The following is a 17,342-nucleotide window of genomic DNA, read 5'->3' on the forward strand; positions in this document are numbered from 1 at the left end:
AACTTTCATTTGGTAACGTGTTTGGGTATGAACACTACCTTCTATTAAGTTTTTTGTTAAGCTCATGGGTATTTCAGTCTTTTCTAATCTAGGGGCTAATTTTACTCTTTTATAAAGTGAAGGGACCATTATGTAAACTAACGGAACTAAATTTACTCTTTTATATGTAAAAAACACAGACCAGAGGGAGAGGGGAACAGTCAAGATGTCGATTTGGGTTCTAGGGTTTACGAGGAGAAATGTCACTTTAGCCCCCTTGAATATAGAGAACCGATCGAAGGGTTCTTCATCAAAAAAACGAAATCTAGAGAGAAGGAGATGTTTGGATGAGGCAGCGGTTGTTGATTTGGGGTAGACGAGACCATTCATTCGATTTGGGGTTTTTTATTTGGGGGATGGCAATTACTAGTGGTTAACACTTAACAGGGTGTTAGGTCAACATATTACATATCAGATCAAGTTTTAGGTGCTGCTTGTTTTTTCAGAGGTAAAACGTTTGTAGTCTGCAAGAAGAAGATTGTTTGTTTTTAACTTCTGCAAGTTGCTGAATTAAACTAAAATATAAATAAACTTATTTATTAAACTTAAAAGAGTTTTCCAACATTCATAAAAACACAATAATAGTTATACAAGTGCTAAATCATCGGAAAAATTAACATCAAACAACCACAACAATTAACATCAAACAATCTGAACAATTAACATCAAACAATCAAAAATTAACAATGCAAAATTAAAATCATAACTTAAAAAAACTAACATGGAATCTCAGCTGCACTCCGTGGTCCTTGACCCAAAAGAACTGTTTGTCAAGAAGCAACAACTTTTGGATCTGCAGATGCTTGGTCAACTTTGCTAATAACACCAATCGTTCTTGTACCTATAGTTAAAAATACATAACATATTTACAGCTTAAACATCCAAACTAAAAGATCACAAAACTTTGAACTAGTATATAAAAAGTGAGATTGACAGGCCAATAATCAGAATCAATAGTGAACGTACATTCTCCATCATATTCCTTTGCAATTTGTAACACCCTTAATAATTTGACATAATTTAACTAAATATTTCATGAAACTTTATAAAAATCAGAGTTTACAAAAACCTTTCGAGTTTAATTCCATACACACTTGTGATGATACCAACCACATCCAAGATAGTGCATAACTAGATAAAAGTAATCCCCTGCTAGTAAACTAATCACTAGTTCGAGGGATTTAAAACATGATCAACAAAAGAAAATACAACATGTTTAAAGTTTAGACAAAATTAAGTTTAGTGCGGAAGCTTCGAGTTATGTGTTCGGTTCTTGACATGTACTTGATCGCCATCCGGGAGGACCTCATTCATACCTGAAGTCAAACACTAAAAACATTAGTTTGGACTTTAATAAGTTACTTATAACAATTCCCGACATCCAAAAATTAACGAACAAAACATAATTTTTCTGGGTTCCACCGTAACTTACGGTGTCACCGTAAGTTACGGTGAAGCTGGAATGTCTTTGGTTCTGCCGTAACTCAGGAAGATCTCACCGTAACAGTTTGAGCTCCACCGTAAATTACGGTGGAACCGTAATTTACGGTGGGCTCTGCACATTTACCCTTTAGCTATTTTTCAACTTTACAGGTTCATAACTTTTTACTCGCTTGTCCGTTTTAGCCGATTCTTTTCACTATGAATCCGTAATAAAATTACGGATTCAACCATGTAAATTTTATATCGCGGAAACCAAGATACCGGCAATCGGTTCACAATTTCCTTGTCTCAATTATCCAACCCATTAGTGAAGATGCATAGCACCTCATCCCCATTCTTAAAACCTTTTTGACGTAATTACCCAAATTCCCGGGCTCATATATTTGATGTATTTGTGCCATTCCATGGCTTTGCGTTCCCTTAGGACTATTTACTTGTTTCTTCGGAATTCAAGCATTCCGTTTCAAACGACACTTCCATAGAGCTTCAATTGTTTGACCCGATATCCCGGGTTCTTAGTCTTAAAATTTATATAACCAATTTAATAACGTGGTACAATCCACCACTTAACGAAATATGAGACTTTCAAGTCCCTATTCTCGTGATTCTTTTATAAAAGCATCTTTTGACCAGTTTGGCTAATTAGTGAAAATTATCACTTTGTTGACATGCCAAACTAAATTCCAAGTCCTTATTTTGACCCGTTTGATGGTCGAGTGTACTCCGTCACTTAAACGACGCATCAAACGCATCCTTTACACTACAACATCAATTACATATCAAACCAAAGCATTTAAGCATAAGTTAACGGGACTAAGTCACGTACCTTTAAAGCACACCTTTTCCGCGGGTATCGCTTCCGGCGTGTCCACTTGACGTTCCGGATTCCTTGCCTAAAGAGTCCAATTCATAACAAGATTAGAACTCTTTTTCATAAGCTTTAACGCATTCATTCATTACATATGTAAATCTGCGTTTTTAGAAATCTTTAACATTTTAATCCTCATTTAGGCGTTTTATCAAACACCTTGCGTGTAACACCTCGAAATTTTGTGTCCAATGATGTGTTAACACGTGTCATTTGTTTACACGTGGCATCTATAATAAATAAAGGACTAATTTTGACAAACCTTGAAAGTATATAAATTCGAGGGTTATAAATGTTAACAAGGGTAAATATACTGTATAGTATCCCTAAATAATGCTTAAACCTTCAAACGAATAAATTATGGATCGTACAAAAATAAAACGCGGAAGAAAGTGGGAGATTACAAACTACAGGGGTTAACTGTGTCAACATGTTTAATATACCTCTGAGTGACCCTTTAACGTTCCCAAGACTTTGTAACGGTATTATACCCTCACTAAATTAATATATATGAATTTCGCGAAGTTTCAATATGAAACAAGAAAGTTACGATCGAATTCGTAGAAGAAGGGTTAAAAGCGTCAACAGTGAAAGTTAAGGCTTTCCAATATAATTAATAAATAAACCGGGGACTTAATAATGCGGGTAATTAACACGAGGCCCCTATCGGTAAATAACCGAGGGCCAAACCGCAAAGTTATCCCTTCAAATCCGAAAGGTCAGGCAAATCATTACGAAAGATTTCGTTATTAATGGCCCGATTCTGTAATCATTATAAAAGATTTGAAAAATTCAGAAAATATAACCTTAGGCGACCCGCGTGAAGTTTAAGCATTAGTGGAGGCGGGCCGCGAGCCTCTTAAATAACGCGTCTGTTATATGAACTTTAGGCGACCCGCGTAAAAGAAGCATGGAATGTCCATGCGGGTCGCGTAAAGTGCCCAGATGCAGAAACTTTGTAGTTTCTTGACTTTTGGAGCTTGTGAACGATCATGCACATAATTATGGGGCATGGGCACCCTATGCTCGACCCATAACACTTAGGGGACACCTACCATCACCTCTGGTCTGATTGTGAGAGTTGTAATGATCAAAGATGCTTGGCATTGGCTATAAATAGCCACCTTAAGCTCATATCATTCACACAACTCAAACAACTCCCATCTGATCATTTTAAGTGCTCCCAAGTGTTCTTCTCTGCTCCATATTCAAGTCCTAACTTCTGTAAGTTGCCTTGATCATTCATACTTCAGTTTATGCTTAGTATTTAGCTAAAAACCAAACCGTCGTAAGTACGGTTTGACTTTAAAATAACTCAGTGATGGTTCAGTCTTATGACGAACCAAAAGTAGTTTTGAGTTGGTATTTATGTGGGTATTAAACCTCTAAAAGGGTTCCCCCTGATCACCACTCTAACTATGTCAAATATCGAGTCAAACGTGCGGTTAAAAAGTCAACAGAAAGCTATTTTGGCGATTTATGCATAATCTATAATATATATGTTATGGAACCTGTTTTGACAATCATAAAACATGATAATAAGTATATAAACCTGTTTGCGCTCGTTTGAATCGATCATTTACCATATAGAACCGGTTCGGAGCCAAAAGTCGCAAAAGTTTGACTTTTGCTTTGACTTCAGTTCTGACCCGTTTTAGTGAGGTATAAATATACCTTAGGACTCTCTTAGGACCAGGTCACATGTTGGTACAAGCCTCTGTGGTCGGTTCATGAGTTATCCGAGTCTTTAGCGCATTTCCGTCATTCGCCTAAAAGTTGACCGTAACGGCCTTTTAAAATTAAAACGAGTATTTCGGACACGTGAACGGACCAAAACCTTGCTTGTTAATTTATAAGCATGTCCTTAAAGTTTCACGTCAATCCGAGGCCTAGAATGAGAGTTATGCTAAAAGGCGCACTTTTAAGAAAGTTTTGTAATTAACGGCGCAATTAGCATAACGCCCATCTAACCCAAGTTTTCGTCACCAAAACTTTTACCCACTGTGGTAAAATAATATTTTGGGAATTTTAAAGATTTTTAATAATTTTTACCTTGCTCATAACCTGCGGTTATGGCTACGGTTCGGTAAATACCGAATATGCCCTTTTTGGCCAAAACGGGAGTTCTACAAGGTCTTTTGACCCGATTCCAGTTGCTACTGGTTTTAAATAATAAATAAAGTATTTTAAGCTTTATAAGCTGTTCGGGAAACTCAGATTTCCTGTAGAACTCGAAAATCCCTTTTAAAGTCTTTAAAATGACCGAAAAGCCCCTACGGGGCATAATATTAACTTAAACTCGTTACGGGCATTACGGAAGGTATCCTACTGATACCAAAATACTTTTAAGGCATATTGACTTAGGAAATAAGCGTACGACTCTCATAGTTAACCGTTTCGCCTATTTGCGCACACGGTACGGCTCATGGAACTAGTTTTCGTGCAATAGCCGATATGGGTCAAATTATATTATTTGAACCCCAAAATCCAGAGTATGAACTATAAACCCATATAAAACAAGTCGCTGAACTTGTTGGGTCCAAATCATACTCCATTCTCGGTTTTCGCCTTTTCGTGCGAATTAACCATATCTATATATCGGAATCAACCGGTTTAAGCTACGGCTAATACAAGGACCGTTAGGATTCTAAGAGGTTAATTAAAACCTTCGTTCCAGATTAGGAGCCCCAGTAAAAGCTATCGGTGACTTGATCTAAATTAAGGATTAATACTTGCAAAGGTAAATACTTTTGACTTATTTCCCCTATATGGGCTTGGGTTACGGTATATTAATACCGCTTGATTGAGCATTATATACTTCCATCGCTTAGGTGGTTAATTGATTAAATATGATTGGCTCATTTAAACAGTTTTGTTGCTTATAAGCCTTTGGGGGGTTTAATGACCGTTGTCCCGGATATCCTTGGCATCATTTTACGAAATGGCCACGACCATCGACATCCTGGTGTAGGCGTACACCCGGTATAAAGTGTCGACATTAAAACTAAAAGACGTAGCCGTTGGTTTCTGTACTACGGTTTTACGCAAACGTGGTGTGTCTATAAATCTTTAACCCGGCACGACCCGGGCTACTGAACGCATAAAAGAACATGTAAAACGTTCACAAGATCATTATGAATTTTCCCAAGTTATAAAAGAGTTTGTGCCTTGTGCATTCAAATCAATTTTAATAAACATTTTCAAATGTGTCAGTTGAATGTATTTACCAGTGTAAACTGACGTATTTTCCCCAAAAAGATTAAGTGCAGGTACCTAAACGTAATTGGCTGGCATTAGCTCCCTAGCGTCGGGATAAGCCTCGCAAGCTTGATTGCAGTATCTAATGGAACAATACCTTATCTGTATTTACGATCCACTGTGGATATTCAACTTCTGTAATACATTTTGATATTACAATTAGAGGTTGAAATTATATATTTAAATTATGCTTCCGCTGTGCATTATATAATTGTGTGGTTTGACTATATTGTTGCCAACATCGTCACGGTAATCCCCCACCGGGCCCACCGGTGAGACACGTGGAAATCGGGGTGTGACAGGTTGGTATCAGAGCCAACATTGAGTGAATTAAACACTATCCTAATGTGATTAATCTCAATGACACAATTGCACATACTTGAGTCTAGACAATAACTTAGGACAAATTCGGATTATTACTCCTTTTTGTCTTTATTTTCGATTGATTTTTAATAAGTTTTGGAGCAGGAAAATGCCACCTGTTATATTCCGAGGAAGAGGAAGGGGACGAAGAGGCCGAGGAGAAATCGTGACACATCACGATCAAGAAGCTGGACCATCTGGTACAAGACATCCTTCGATGACACGAAGCGAAGAGCCACAACGACGAAGAGATCTTTACGAACCAGCGAGGCATTCCACTTCGCACAGCTCGACGCCATCCTACCGGCACTCCTTTGGGCCAGATTCAGAAAATAATCCCAACAGCCCACAACCTTCCTTCATACCTCTACAACGTTCGGTATCGCACCGAAACTACGACGACCCTAGTCCATACTACGTAGCTCAGTTTAATCCGGCTGACTACATACAGGAACCTTCAGGTTTTGTTCCACTAGGGCCACAAGACCATTTTTCTGAAGATCCCATGGAGGAAGATGAGGATCCAACTGAACCAGCTCGTGGTACGCCCACGCATCCGATAGAAGTATCTGATGGATCTTCATATCATGGTCCGCAGTATCAAGGCCCAGATAGCTTTATGGCCTTGTTTGACCGACATGAGTGGTACAACACACCATCTCATCAGACACAACAACCGAGACATCCACAGGATCCCTCTGAGGATTCACGCTTTGAGGCAGTTACGCCACCACCTTCGCCACCGGCACAACCAGTAATACCTGATCCGCCGAGGCGTAGGAGGACCAATGCTCGTATGTCTACACGAGGAGGAGGGGGTAACCACTTCAGCACTCCTCGACATTCTAGTAGTAGCCACTATCCGCCACTACATGAAGAAGGACCTTCAAGTCCTATACAGGAGGCGAACTCCGCACCTACTGCACGAAATTCGCCACCATTTGGGTATGACCAACCCATACCTGCTTATACAGGTCCAACGGCTTACAACCCGTTTGAACCCTCACAACCCCAATACAACTACGGCTATGAGCGCGACCCATATGTGGTGTCGGCAAGATATAATGCGCGCTACCCTGACGGAGCACATGGAAACATGGGACCACCGGATTACTCAGCTCATGGGTATCCAATACCTCCCAGACCTCCAGTTCCGCATCAAGCGCCGCAACCACGATTCTCTCCTCCTGAACAGGAAGAAATACTCCATCGACTAGATCGTGTGGAGAGAGAATTCGAGGAAGAAAAGAAAAGCCACCGAGGATTTCTCAAAGGCTTGGCGAATTTACTAAAGGGCAAAAAGAAGAAACGTGACCACTAGCCCTTAATAGCTGTACTAATGTAATTTCTACTTGAAATAAGTCCCTACGTGGACAACTTATCGTATTTCAGTCCCTATGTGGACTTATCTTTCGTCCTTGCACGGACACCTATCTTATATTAGTCCCTGCGTGGACTTGTCACTTATTTTAACGCCTCTATGGAGGTATGTATTATTTGAAAGACCCGTCTAGGGCAATATGTAATTGTATTTGAAATTTCGGAATGTATGTTATGAGTTTTGTTTTAATATATATATAAAAATAAATCAAAACCATTCCTTTTATATTGATCTGCCTAAATAAAGAATCTTAAAAGGTGAAACCTAGCTTGGGGTCTTTTAAGATCTAGTCAAGATGGTACGACCTAACTGAAAAGATTCTGATTCCCTGTTAACCTCTGTACGCATGTTAACATTCATGGCAGATGTGATTCGTTAAAATCACGCACGTCATTCTTATACAATAATCCTTTAAGGATTTCAAAACCCAACTAAATGATTTATAAATCATGGGTTAAATCACCAATGAAGGTGATCAATACTAAAAACATCCATTAGTGATGTAGTGCCTACGGGCCAGTATTATAAAGACATCCATTAGTGATGCATTGCCTACGGGCCAACATATTAAAACATCCATTAGTGATGCAGTGCCTACGGGCCAGAATTATTAAAACATCCATTAGTGATGTAGTGCCTACGGGCCAGTATTATAAAGACATCCATTAGTGATGCATTGCCTACGGGCCAACATATTAAAACATCCATTAGTGATGCAGTGCCTACGGGCCAGAATTATTAAAACATCCATTAGTGATGTAGTGCCTACGGGCCAGTATTATAAAGACATCCATTAGTGATGCGTTGCCTACGGGCCAATATTATTAAAAACATCCATTAGAGACGTAGTGCCTACGGGCCAACCATATTAAAAACATCCATTTGAGATGTAGTGCCTACGGGCTAATCATATTGAAACATCCATTAGAGGTGTAGTGCCTATGGGCCATAATAATTGTCTTATAAGGACAAAAGGCAGTGGTAGTCTATGACTCTCTGTCAGAAAGAGATAAAAGAACTACGGTTCAATTCTCTATGCCTTTGATTCTCTGGAATCTCGGCTGATATTATAAAACATCATCATGATTAGGCTTTATGCCGCCAATACTATTTATATAGTTGAAGTAGGATATATTCAGATCCTAATATATAATGAATTAATAAGTTAACCAGATATGGTCTCTGTACCATGGTTGACAAATTGTCATAAAAGACAATCATATAATAAACTCCTAAATTAAAATTTTGTTATCTTCTGTAACAGATTCAAGTTACAATGGCGGATCCCAATGGAGAGAACAGCCACACGAATGAAGATGACTATGACAATGCGTCAGTACATTTGACAGGCGCACAGCTAAAGGCTCTGATCAACAATGCTGTCCAGGCAGCTATTGATCGTCAAAATACTGAGTCTCAAGGCAGAACTGTGTCAAAGCCACCCTCTAAACCAAAGACACACTCCAAACCACCCTCTGAACCCAAGAAAGATGACGACAAGCATTCGTCTACTGAGCACAGCGTTCACCGCGATAGAGAATATACCGAGGCGTCCAGTGCTAAGGGTTGCACCTACAAATACTTTGTATCATGTAAGCCCCGTGAATTTACAGGGGAGAAAGGTGCGGTGGATTGTATCACCTGGCTGGACGAGATGGACACGATTGTGGACATCAGCGGGTGCGCTGAGAGGGACGTGGTTAAGTTTGTGTCCCAGTCATTCAAGGGCGAGGCCCTGGCGTGGTGGAGAGCTCTGGTGCAGGCTTCAGGTAAGTCTGCCTTGTACAAAATGTCATGGAGGGAGTTTATTACCCTCATAAAAGAAAACTACTGCCCTCAGCACGAGGTTGAGAAGATTGAGGCAGATTTTGTCTCACTAGTGATGACAAACCTGGATTGTCAAGCATATCTGACAAGTTTTAACACTATGTCACGCCTGGTGCCATATCTTGTGACACCAGAACCCAGAAGAATTGCCCGTTTCATTGGGGGCTTAGAGCCGGCAATCAAGGCCAGTGTAAAGGCCTCTAGGCCGACGACCTTCAGGTCAGTTACTGACCTCTCCTTGTCTCTTACACTTGATGCTGTCCGTCTGAGGGCGCAAAGGAGCAAGGAGGCTGAAAAGCGAAAACGTGAGGATGATACCTCACGAAAGTCCGGTAAAAAGCACCGTGGAAACGGTGAGGGCAAGAAAGGGTCGGAGGCAAGGAAGGAGGGGCAATCTGATGGAAGACCCCACTGCAAGGTCTGCAAGAAACCTCACTCCGGGAAGTGTAGGTTTGCGTCTGGTTCGCAGTCACAACAAAGGACTCCACCCTGTGGACTATGCAAGTCCAAGGAGCATAAGACAGTGGAGTGCAAAAAGATAAAGGACGCAACCTGCTATAATTGTAATGAGAAGGGGCACATAAAGAGTAATTGCCCGAAGTATGCCAAGAAGGCGGAGGAGACTAATAAATCAAATGCGAGAATTTTTCGCTTGGATGCAAAGGAAGCGGTCAAGGACGACAATGTGCTTACAGGTACTTTTCTCGTAAATAATATATTTGCAAGAGTACTGTTCGATTCTGGCGCTGACAAGTCCTTTGTAGACCAGAAATTTTGCCAACTACTAAATATGCCAATCAAAACCCTTGACGTGAAATACGAAGTAGAGTTAGCAGACGGCACGATAGAAACCGTCTCTACTGTTCTAGAAGGATGTGAAATATCCATTAGGAACCATTCTTTTCCTTTATCTCTACTTCCTTTCAAACTGGCGGGTTTTGACTTCGTGCTAGGCATGGACTGGTTATCCCATAACCAGGCCCAAATCATTTGTGGCAAGAGACAAATAGTTTTAAAGACTCCGAGTGGTGAATCTCTTACCATCCGAGGGGATACGCATTACGGATTGCCCGAAGACGTATCTATGCTGAAAGCTTCAAGGTGTTTGAACAGAGGCTGTGTAATTTACATGGCTCAAGTGATAATTGAAGAACCAAAGCCGAAGATCGAGGATCTTCCCGTCATTTCTGAATACCCTGAGGTTTTTCCTGAAGAACTACCTGGTTTGCCACCAGATAGACAAGTGGAGTTCAGAATTGACATCATTCCTGGAGCAGCTCCGATAGCAAGAGCACCTTACAGATTAGCGCCAACGGAAATGAAAGAACTGAGGACCCAGTTGGATGAACTGCTGGCAAAGGGCTTTATCAGACCTAGTTCATCTCCCTGGGGAGCTCCTGTCCTATTTGTAAAGAAGAAGGACGGATCAATGCGGTTGTGCATCGACTATAGAGAGCTGAATAAAGTTACCATAAAGAATAGATATCCTTTACCAAGGATCGATGATCTATTCGATCAGCTGCAAGGAGCAAGCTACTTCTCAAAGATCGACTTAAGGTCGGGTTATCATCAACTAAGGGTCAGAGATGAAGATGTACACAAGACTGCATTTAGGACTCGCTATGGTCATTACGAGTTCCTAGTGATGCCTTTTGGGCTCACAAATGCACCGGCTGCGTTCATGGATCTCATGAATCGCGTTTGCAAGCCGTATTTAGATAAATTCGTCATAGTCTTCATAGACGATATCCTGATCTATTCTAAAAGCCAAGATGACCACGAGAAGCACCTCCGTTGCATTCTCGAATTACTACAGCGTGAGAAACTCTACGCCAAATTCTCGAAATGTGAGTTCTGGCTACGAGAAGTTCAGTTTTTAGGACACGTTGTGAGTGAGCGTGGTATCCAAGTGGATCCCGCTAAGGTAGAGGCAGTCATGAACTGGCAAGAGCCAAAGACGCCTACCGAAATCCGTAGTTTCCTGGGATTAGCAGGATACTACCGGAGATTTATTGAAAATTTTTCGAGGATTGCTGCGCCCTTGACTTCCCTGACCAAGAAGAAAGAAAAGTACATTTGGGGCCCAAAGCAGCAAGAGTCCTTTGAAATACTGAAACAGAAGCTAAGCAACGCACCTGTGTTGACATTACCGGAAGGTACAGATGAATTCGTAGTTTACTGCGATGCATCACATACAGGCATGGGGTGTGTGCTTATGCAGAAGGGCAAGGTGATTGCCTATGCTTCAAGGCAATTAAAGGTGCATGAAAAGAATTACACCACCCATGATTTGGAGTTGGGTGCCGTTGTATTTGCACTGAAGTTATGGAGACACTACCTTTATGGTATTAAATTTGTGATTTATTCTGATCACAAGAGCCTCCAGCACTTGTTCAACCAGAAAGAGTTGAACATGAGGCAACGCCGTTGGATGGAAACCCTGAATGATTATGACTGCGAAATCAGGTACCATCCCGGCAAGGCGAATGTAGTCGCCGATGCATTGAGCAGAAAAGAAAGGGTAAAACCCATTCGAATCAATGCCAAGAGCATTGAAGTTAAAAATAATTTGATTGAAAGGATATTGGCTGCACAGCGAGAGGCTGTGTTGGAAGCTAATTATCCTAATGAAAAGCTGGGAGTAACTGCGGAGCAGTTGACTCTTAGCAAGGATGGAATTCTTAGGCTGAATGGACGTATATGGGTTCCGATTTATGGGGGACTACGAGATGTTGTTCTCCAGGAAGCCCATAATTCCAAATACTCAGTCCATCCTGGTGCTGATAAAATGTACCAAGACTTAAAGGCAAATTATTGGTGGATAGGCTTGAAAAAGTCTGTAGCCGCCCATGTAGCAAAGTGCTTGACTTGTGCTCAAGTCAAAGCCGAGCACCAAAAGCCGTCTGGCTTGCTACAACAGCCTGAACTTCCCGAGTGGAAGTGGGAATGCGTAACTATGGACTTCATAACCAAGTTACCCAAAACCAGGAAAGGAAACGATACAATATGGGTCATAGTTGATAGGCTGACTAAATCAGCTCATTTTCTACCCATCAAGGAGACGTATAGCTCCGATATGTTAGCCCAACTATATGTTGATAAGATTGTAGCCTTACACGGCATACCTGTGTCTATTATCTCCGACAGGGATACTAGATACACATCACACTTCTGGAAGAGTTTCCAGCAATCTTTGGGCACGCGTTTAAACTTTAGTACGGCTTACCATCCACAGACGGACGGTCAAAGTGAGCGTACTATCCAAACGCTAGAAGACATGCTTCGTGCATGCGCGATCGATTTAGGTGGAAACTGGGATAAAAACCTACCCCTGATCGAATTCTCCTACAATAATAGCTACCACACCAGCATAAAGGCTGCGCCTTTTGAGGCATTATATGGTAGGAAATGTAGATCGCCTGTTTGTTGGGCGGAAGTAGGAGAGGTCCAATTATCGGGACCAGAGATTGTTTTCCAGACGACGGACAAGATTGTCCAGATCCGGGAACATCTCAAGGCTGCCCGCGATAGGCAGAAGAGCTACGCTGATCCAAAGCGTAAGGATTTTCACTTCGAAGTGGGTGAAAAGGTATTACTTAAGGTATCGCCCTGGAAGGGGGTGATGCGTTTCGGCAAGAAGGGCAAACTGAGTCCGAGATACATAGGACCTTTTGAGGTCATTGAACGAGTCGGATCAGTTGCCTATAAACTAAACTTGCCTGAAGAGCTCAATGGAATTCACAATGTGTTCCACATCTGCAATCTCAAAAAGTGCTTCGCCGACGAGTCGTTAGTGATTCCACACACAGATGTGCATATAGACGAGAGCTTAAAGTTTATAGAAAAACCCTTGTCGATTGAGGATCGACAGGTGAAGAAGCTTCGCAGAAAGCACGTACCGATTGTAAAAGTCAAATGGGATGCTCGTAGAGGTCCTGAATATACGTGGGAAGTCGAAGCTACAATGAAAGAAAAATACCCCTATTTATTTGAGTAAATCTCGGGTCGAGATTTATTTTAAGGGGGTGAGGATGTAACACCTCGAAATTTTGTGTCCAATGATGTGTTAACACGTGTCATTTGTTTACACGTGGCATCTATAATAAATAAAGGACTAATTTTGACAAACCTTGAAAGTATATAAATTCGAGGGTTATAAATGTTAACAAGGGTAAATATACTGTATAGTATCCCTAAATAATGCTTAAATCTTCAAACGAATAAATTATGGATCGTACAAAAATAAAACGCGGAAGAAAGTGGGAGATTACAAACTACAGGGGTTAACTGTGTCAACATGTTTAATATACCTCTGAGTGACCCTTTAACGTTCCCAAGACTTTGTAACGGTATTATACCCTCACTAAATTAATATATATGAATTAAAAGCGTCAACAGTGAAAGTTAAGGCTTTCCAATATAATTAATAAATAAACCGGGGACTTAATAATGCGGGTAATTAACACGAGGCCCCTATCGGTAAATAACCGAGGGCCAAACCGCAAAGTTACCCCTTCAAATCCGAAAGGTCAGGCAAATCATTACGAAAGATTTCGTTATTAATGGCCCGATTCTGTAATCATTATAAAAGATTTGAAAAATTCAGAAAATATAACCTTAGGCGACCCGCGTGAAGTTTAAGCATTAGTGGAGGCGGGCCGCGAGCCTCTTAAATAACGCGTCTGTTATATGAACTTTAGGCGACCCGCGTAAAAGAAGCATGGAATGTCCATGCGGGTCGCGTAAAGTGCCCAGATGCAGAAACTTTGTAGTTTCTTGACTTTTGGAGCTTGTGAACGATCATGCACATAATTATGGGGCATGGGCACCCTATGCTCGACCCATAACACTTAGGGGACACCTACCATCACCTCTGGTCTGATTGTGAGAGTTGTAATGATCAAAGATGCTTGGCATTGGCTATAAATAGCCACCTTAAGCTCATATCATTCACACAACTCAAACAACTCCCATCTGATCATTTTAAGTGCTCCCAAGTGTTCTTCTCTGCTCCATATTCAAGTCCTAACTTCTGTAAGTTGCCTTGATCATTCATACTTCAGTTTATGCTTAGTATTTAGCTAAAAACCAAACCGTCGTAAGTACGGTTTGACTTTAAAATAACTCAGTGATGGTTCAGTCTTATGACGAACCAAAAGTAGTTTTGAGTTGGTATTTATGTGGGTATTAAACCTCTAAAAGGGTTCCCCCTGATCACCACTCTAACTATGTCAAATATCGAGTCAAACGTGCGGTTAAAAAGTCAACAGAAAGCTATTTTGGCGATTTATGCATAATCTATAATATATATGTTATGGAACCTGTTTTGACAATCATAAAACATGATAATAAGTATATAAACCTGTTTGCGCTCGTTTGAATCGATCATTTACCATATAGAACCGGTTCGGAGCCAAAAGTCGCAAAAGTTTGACTTTTGCTTTGACTTCAGTTCTGACCCGTTTTAGTGAGGTATAAATATACCTTAGGACTCTCTTAGGACCAGGTCACATGTTGGTACAAGCCTCTGTGGTCGGTTCATGAGTTATCCGAGTCTTTAGCGCATTTCCGTCATTCGCCTAAAAGTTGACCGTAACGGCCTTTTAAAATTAAAACGAGTATTTCGGACACGTGAACGGACCAAAACCTTGCTTGTTAATTTATAAGCATGTCCTTAAAGTTTCACGTCAATCCGAGGCCTAGAATGAGAGTTATGCTAAAAGGCGCACTTTTAAGAAAGTTTTGTAATTAACGGCGCAATTAGCATAACGCCCATCTAACCCAAGTTTTCGTCACCAAAACTTTTACCCACTGTGGTAAAATAATATTTTGGGAATTTTAAAGATTTTTAATAATTTTTACCTTGCTCATAACCTGCGGTTATGGCTACGGTTCGGTAAATACCGAATATGCCCTTTTTGGCCAAAACGGGAGTTCTACAAGGTCTTTTGACCCGATTCCAGTTGCTACTGGTTTTAAATAATAAATAAAGTATTTTAAGCTTTATAAGCTGTTCGGGAAACTCAGATTTCCTGTAGAACTCGAAAATCCCTTTTAAAGTCTTTAAAATGACCGAAAAGCCCCTACGGGGCATAATATTAACTTAAACTCGTTACGGGCATTACGGAAGGTATCCTACTGATACCAAAATACTTTTAAGGCATATTGACTTAGGAAATAAGCGTACGACTCTCATAGTTAACCGTTTCGCCTATTTGCGCACACGGTACGGCTCATGGAACTAGTTTTCGTGCAATAGCCGATATGGGTCAAATTATATTATTTGAACCCCAAAATCCAGAGTATGAACTATAAACCCATATAAAACAAGTCGCTGAACTTGTTGGGTCCAAATCATACTCCATTCTCGGTTTTCGCCTTTTCGTGCGAATTAACCATATCTATATATCGGAATCAACCGGTTTAAGCTACGGCTAATACAAGGACCGTTAGGATTCTAAGAGGTTAATTAAAACCTTCGTTCCAGATTAGGAGCCCCAGTAAAAGCTATCGGTGACTTGATCTAAATTAAGGATTAATACTTGCAAAGGTAAATACTTTTGACTTATTTCCCCTATATGGGCTTGGGTTACGGTATATTAATACCGCTTGATTGAGCATTATATACTTCCATCGCTTAGGTGGTTAATTGATTAAATATGATTGGCTCATTTAAACAGTTTTGTTGCTTATAAGCCTTTGGGGGGTTTAATGACCGTTGTCCCGGATATCCTTGGCATCATTTTACGAAATGGCCACGACCATCGACATCCCGGTGTAGGCGTACACCCGGTATAAAGTGTCGACATTAAAACTAAAAGACGTAGCCGTTGGTTTCTGTACTACGGTTTTACGCAAACGTGGTGTGTCTATAAATCTTTAACCCGGCACGACCCGGGCTACTGAACGCATAAAAGAACATGTAAAACGTTCACAAGATCATTATGAATTTTCCCAAGTTATAAAAGAGTTTGTGCCTTGTGCATTCAAATCAATTTTAATAAACATTTTCAAATGTGTCAGTTGAATGTATTTACCAGTGTAAACTGACGTATTTTCCCCAAAAAGATTAAGTGCAGGTACCTAAACGTAATTGGCTGGCATTAGCTCCCTAGCGTCGGGATAAGCCTCGCAAGCTTGATTGCAGTATCTAATGGAACAATACCTTATCTGTATTTACGATCCACTGTGGATATTCAACTTCTGTAATACATTTTGATATTACAATCAGAGGTTGAAATTATATATTTAAATTATGCTTCCGCTGTGCATTATATAATTGTGTGGTTTGACTATATTGTTGCCAACATCGTCACGGTAATCCCCCACCGGGCCCACCGGTGAGACACGTGGAAATCGGGGTGTGACATTGCGGGTCAGATTTTTACATAATCTAAACCAAGTTCATAACTTGAATTTATCACTCAAATCAACTTCAATTAGACAATATACACATATTTTAACATCAACAATTTCAGAGATTATCTCACAATTTCAGTTTTCACTAGAACAAGAGTCTTAATCCTAGTGTTTATCAAGTTCTACTAACTTACTAATCACCCACTATAGTGATTTTGATTCTTACAACTAACATGCAAGATTTTAACAAGAAATCATCTAGGGTTTGTCCCTAGACTTCACATTACTTCCAATTTCATGTTTTACAACACATAATCAAGCTCAACCTTCGATTTCAATCTCATGCAAGAATTTAAGTTGTATCAAAACAACCTAATTTGACATACCTTATGACCTTCTTGACGAGGAGATCACGATTCTATGTTTAGATTCCGATTTCAACTGAATTTTGGCCTTCAATTTGAAAGTTTAGTAGATTTTTAGGTTTTGGAAGTGTGGGTGTCGCCCCCTTCCTTCTGTTGATCGACCAGGCCTCATTTGAGGTGTTTGGTTTGTTTTATTTTACTAATATTAGTATTTTAAGTTTCTATTTTAACAACTTTAGTCCCTCCACTCTTATTTAGTTTATATTCTTGGCCTTTTAACTCATTCAAGTGTTACTACAAGACTCTTAAGTAACTAGGTTATTTATCCTAGTTAATTTATTCTTGTTTATTATACACTTTATAATTCTAGTATAAAGTTTTGAAATTTCGGGATGTTACAAGTCCACCCCCCTTAAAGAGGGTTTCGTCCCCGAAACCG

General features: G+C 40.3%; 1 long non-coding RNA gene across 1 annotated transcript; it reads right to left on the bottom strand.

Moving 5' to 3' along the window:
- Window positions 1–1,098: 1,098 nt before the first annotated feature.
- On the bottom strand, window positions 1,099–17,048 carry LOC118488029. The gene is made up of 3 exons (XR_004883299.1): window positions 16,925–17,048; window positions 2,309–2,375; window positions 1,099–1,355 (listed from the first exon to the last, which is right to left on the bottom strand). It is a non-coding gene; the product is annotated as an uncharacterized LOC118488029 (long non-coding RNA).
- Window positions 17,049–17,342: the final 294 nt, after the last annotated feature.

Source organism: Helianthus annuus, chromosome 16, assembly GCF_002127325.2.
Source record: "Helianthus annuus cultivar XRQ/B chromosome 16, HanXRQr2.0-SUNRISE, whole genome shotgun sequence".
Lineage (NCBI taxonomy): Eukaryota > Viridiplantae > Streptophyta > Magnoliopsida > Asterales > Asteraceae > Helianthus > Helianthus annuus.